The sequence below is a fragment of the Tupaia chinensis genome, unplaced genomic scaffold (assembly GCF_000334495.1).
Source record: "Tupaia chinensis unplaced genomic scaffold, TupChi_1.0 Scaffold138098_1, whole genome shotgun sequence".
Lineage (NCBI taxonomy): Eukaryota > Metazoa > Chordata > Mammalia > Scandentia > Tupaiidae > Tupaia > Tupaia belangeri.
Genome location: NW_006197997.1, coordinates 414,832 through 420,531, shown reverse-complemented (window position 1 = coordinate 420,531; position 5,700 = coordinate 414,832).

The window sequence follows — 5,700 nt, the reverse complement described above, 5'->3', positions numbered from 1 at the left end:
CGGCTCCTCGGGCCCTGCCCCTCCGCCCCGGGCCCGGGGCTGCCCCTGGTTCAAGGCTGCACCTGCCCCGGTCACCCCTAAACCGCCTGGCCAGGTGGGCGTGGGTAAGTGGGCTGGGGCGGCGCTGCGACCCTAGGAAGTGAGTGTGCAAGGGTGGGTGTGGTCGCCATGCGTAGCCTGAATTTCCACCATCGAAACGCAGACCTTGCAAATGATTTTCGGAGACGTTTGCGCAGGGCGGGAGGAGAATAGAGGCGGCTAACCCATCCGAGAGGCGCAAGCCTGTTGTTCATTCTAGAACATCTGTCAAGGCCCACCAGGTTCAAGGCACCGAGAGAGACCAGGGTGCTAGAAGGGTAGACAGACTTCGACCCACCAGGTCATGACAGATGGTAGTAATGCTCTGCAGGGAACAGAGATGAGAGCTTCTGTGGGTGGCGTTTCTTTCTCTTTTTTTAATGATTTATTCATTCATTTATTTCAACTTGATCAGAGAGAGATACAAAGAGGGAGAGGGAAAATGAGAAAGTAAGCCACCAGGTCCGGGACTCCAACCGTGGCTGGTCATGTGGGAGCATCCACCGCCCTTAACCACTACACCACCTGCTGGATAGGATGACGAAAAGGCTCGAAACAACTTTACATACAAGTCCCTTTCTAAGCCCGAGTTTTTCATGTTGCAGAGCCTGCGTCCAAAGCTATCTAAGGGCTGTTTCTGTGCTGCTCACTTTCCCAGCAATTCTGAAGGTTTGCCCATTGTAGAGCTCGTGGGGCTGGTGCTAATAGGATGCTGGAGACAGGGAGAACCATGCCCATCAGCCTCCAGGGGCAAATTATTCAACCTTTCACTCTTTCTCTTTCCAGGTCACTATTTTTCTCAGATTCATGGGAGGAGCAGTTGGTGTAATGGCTATGTCTCTTGATTTCCCTTGTAGTCGACTGTGTGTTGAGTCCCAGACCCCATGGCTTAAACTCACGTGGGCGCCTGTGCCTGCGTGCCCAAGATCCCGAGAGGAGAATGGAGGAGAAGGGATTGCTGCATAGTCATCCCCCCTGGGGGGGGGTGATTTCTCACTTTCTGTCTCTATGTTTCTGTCTTTCTGGCAAGCACATGCACCCTGTAGCAAAAATCTCTCCAAAAAAAAAATATTATTCTTAACTGGGGTCAGAAAGAGCTTGATCTTCTATAAAGATCATACAGTAATCCAAATAAAAAAGTAAATGATACCTTCTAGTAAATTGGTTGAAGATAAAATCAAAAGGTGACTTGTAAGGGAGAGGCTATTCAGGTACCAATGCATTGATTTTATTAAATATTAACAGTTATTGTTTATTCATATTTATTAAATATTAACTGCATAATTAATGGAAAGTTGTCTGGATAACATTAGGGTTAGATATTCTCTTGCCCTTTTTACTTTAGTCCTTAACTACTTGTTTGGGCTAATGCAAAACAGAAGTATTGAACAGTGGCTTTTTGAGAAAGCTAGGAGGGAGGTAACATTTCCTAAGCACCTACTATTTACTGGGTATTGTGCTGGGCACTTTAAATATGTCCTCTCTCATACTACTAAGACTAATCTTGATATATCGGCATTATATCCATTTTAGTAAGAAGACGTTGAGGATCAGAAATACTATAACTTGTCTAGTTAACAAAAACTAATAGCTAGAAGAGCCAAAATGCTAACTCAGGTCTTTCTGTCTCTAATTCCCATGTTGCCTTATGCCATGCGATTGTATTTTAATTTTTATTTATTTTCATTTTTTTAGAGGGTGTTTTTCCCCCCTTAGGGTGTGTGCACTCGCTAAAGAGCGAAAGATAGACACAGTGAGAGGGAAAGTGAGAAATCACCCCTCCATCGAGGGGATGGCTACGCAGCAGTCCCTTTTCTTTCATTCTCCTTCTGGGATCTCGGGCACGCACGTACACGCGCCTGACGTGATTTTGAAGTCACCGGATCTGGTCGGCCATGTGGAAGTTCAGTGACATAACTGCTACACCATCTGCTGGTCCCCTTGTATTTTAATTTTAACAGGGATAGGTCAGTAACTTGTATAGACAAGCAGAGATCTATATTGTTTTCTTCTTTTTTTTTTTTTTTGTATGCCCAAAGGACACATGTACCTTCCAGAAAGAGGAATAAAGAGACAGAGAGAGAAGTCACCCCCTAATGGAGAATGGTTATGCTGCTGTCCTTTTTCCTCTATTCGTCCATCCCATCAGGATTTGAGGTACGTAAACACAAGCACCTGTTTTTCAAGTCACCAGGTCAGGATTTGAACTGTGGTCAGCCACATGGAATCCAGCACCTTGTGTACAGTGCCTAACCACTGCACTATAGGACCAGCTCTCGTTTTAATGTTTTTACTAGGAAAATAGACTGTAAGGTAGAGTGGTATGGGGCAATTCTGGAACATTTCTGTGTTTTTACTTCTTCCTCTATAGAATATTTGCCATCTATTTGGCAAGAACGACAAAAACTACCACCTTGTTTTAAGCATTCGTAACGTCATATATGGTTTGAATGCTGCCATGGATGTTATACAATACAATGCTAACATTTTATCATTGCATGGGAGTCTTGATTCAATGCCTCACCCTGAGTTATGGGCAGTCTTTCTTTGCAAATTAAGTGACTTCTTTCTGCCAAAAATATATGTTTTCAGATCATAATAGACTGTTCTGACAAGTGAATGCCCCAAGTATGTGTGGGCTGGTTGCTCTGGGGACATCATTAAGAGATGAAAGAAAAATCTGCGGGTGTTCCTCCTATTTAAGGGGATGAGGTGGTAGGATTTATACTTTTTTTTAGAGATTTTTGCTATAGCGTGCACTCACTGGAGAGAGAGAGAGAAAGGCAGAAAGCGAGAAATTACCGCGCGGGGAAGGGCCATGCCACAATTTCTTCTCCTCCGTTCTCTGTCTTTATCTGGTAAGTGCATGCACACTAGAGCCAAAACTTAAAAAAAAATGTCATGTTTTTGCTTTTACTGTGTATACTATTCCACGTCATCCTGCTCTAATAAACCTATGCCTATACAACTGGGTATGTGTACATTTTATATACAGCCTCAGACCACTGAAATATCTTCAGACAGATTGATATCAAAGTAAAAGGAAAATACAAGCTTCCTCGTTTGCAAAAAGAAAAAGAAAAATTTCTAAGCATATCTAAATGAGAACGCCACAGTCTGTTTGTTAGCACACAGAATCTCACCACGGCTGACTCAGGCTCTCCCTGGATTCTTCTCGCCAGGGCAGCTCATCCTTTATTCAACGACAGAATGAGCAGGAAAGAAACAAACTAAATTCCTTTATTCAGTCTTCGTGATGAGGAAAGGGGAGAATTGGGGGCGTAGTATCAGTATCGGTAATGTATGAACACACAATCACAGATAATCAAGTGATGGGACTCTTCTGCATTGTATATTCATCAAATGAGCAATAAAACACCGTATGGTTCATTTAGCAAACCATTATTTATCTGCTATGGAACAGCACCCAGTTAGGCACTGGAAACACAGAAACAAACCAGGGTATATGCCCTTGAGCTGAAATTCCAAAATTTCTATTCCCTTCATATATTTGTTCGTTTGTTTTTTGAGAGATTTTTTTCTATAGTGTTCATGCACTCACCAGAGAGACAGAAAGTGAGAAATCACTTTGGGTGATGGGGGAGGGATGACCATGCTGCGATCCCCTCTCCTCCAATCTCTTGTGAATCTGGGCTTGTACGCACATGCACCCAGTGTGAGTTTCAAACCACCAGGTCCAGGACTTGAACCACAGCCATTTGAGAGTCTAACGCCTTAACCACCATGCCATCCGCTCTCCCCACTTCATATATTTTTAAGCGAGTATTCAGCTCTTTGAACCAGATACTTCCTAAATTACTGGAATCCAGTGAGAAGCAGAGCAAGCCATGGAACTATCCGGTGAGAGAGAGAATCACAAAAATAACTTTAAAATCTAACCGTGCCCAAAATCCCAAGAGGAGAATGGAGAAGAAGGGATTACAGCTGGCTAACCTAGGGGAGGAGTTCTCACTTTCCCTGTTTCTGTCTCTCTCCAGCAAGCGCTCGCACCCTATGGCAAAAACCTAAAAGAAACACCTAACAGGTATTGCAGGTAGAGATCTGCTGCCGTGGTGGCATGGAAGAGGGGACTCAACCTAATCTGGGGTGTCAGAGATGGCTTCTTCTCAGAGAAGGTTGGAGTCAGATTTAAAAGTGCGTTGGGCCAGGACCAGCAAATGGCATTATGGCTACGTTGCTAGACTCCTGTGTAGTCAACCGCGGTTCGAGTCTCGGACCCGGTGGCTTAAATTCACGCCAGGCATGTGTGCATCCATTCTCAAGATCCCGAAAGGAGAATAAAGGAGAAGGGATTGTGACATGGCCATCCCCCGGGGGGTGATTTCTCGCTTTCTGTCTCTGTCTCTCTCTGGCTTTCTGGTGAACGCATGCACCCTATAGCTAAAACCTCTCCAAAAATAAAAAAAGAGGAAATGGATACTCATGGTTAAAAAATTACTACACCAAATATACTCAAAGGCCTACACATTGTTTCGCCCTTAAGCTTTTAAAAGAAGTTCATAATACTACGGCTCTCACTTGAATATCTTCCAGTTCCACATACAATACTGCATTTTCCCTGAATCATCAGACTGTCATATATTTAGTTGTCATCAGTGTATGAATGTCACAAAACGTTTAAATGCCTAGGTATAAAAGTTAACCAGCTGGAAGGGTCAGTATTTCAGCATGTCACCTTCCAGGGCACTCCCACCTCGTACTGCAGGTAGTTTCTTGTCCCTGTCATTCCTTCCTATTGTCAGTCTCCCTGAGACATATTTATTTGCCCTCACTACCCTGGGGGCAGGGCGCTGCAAGCTAAGATGCCTGGGAAACCACCAGCAGCAAGTGACAGTGAATCAGCTGAAGTTCATCTGCATTTACACCATGTAAGATCTCGTAAGGGCAATTGATCTGTACGTATTTTCTCCTCAGCCTCTTCTCAGCGTCACCTTTTCTTTTCCTTTTTACCCTAGCAGGTTAGTTTCCCCACATGCTGTTTCACTTACTTTCTCTCCGTTTTTAACAGTATAGCTCAAAATGTGCTACAGGAAATGGATCGCTTTGGTGTAAAGAGAAAGTTGACTCTCTCTATTATTCTGGAATTTGGGTTGGCTCCTCTCGTTCACTGCTTCCCTGGACACCGAACATAACCTTCTCTGTTCTAGGACATGCTTCCAGTCAGTCATAAGACTGGCAGAAAATCAAACCAAACTAAACGAATAGTTGTTGAAGTTCATCTCACATCCTGGAGCTGTATGGACCGGGGAGTAACCTGTTTATTAACATGCTTAATCCTGATCAGAGTCACTGTTTTGTGGTCCTGCTCATCCAGATTGTGTGGTGTGGACATTGGACTTGGGTCCGTTTGCTTTAAAAATAGATATGATGAAATACTCATGGACTAGAACCATTAAAGTTCGTATTTTAGAAGAACGTGCCATAGGATGCTTATCCCATATTGGAATATAAAAAGTCAGTTACTAAATGAAAAGTTCTAGATGATCTCAATTTTGTTTAATATTATACAGACACGGGAGCCAGCAGATGGCATGGTGGTTGGGGTGCTGGTCTCCCACATGGCCAACCGTGGTTCCAGTCTCGGACCTGACAGCTTGCTTT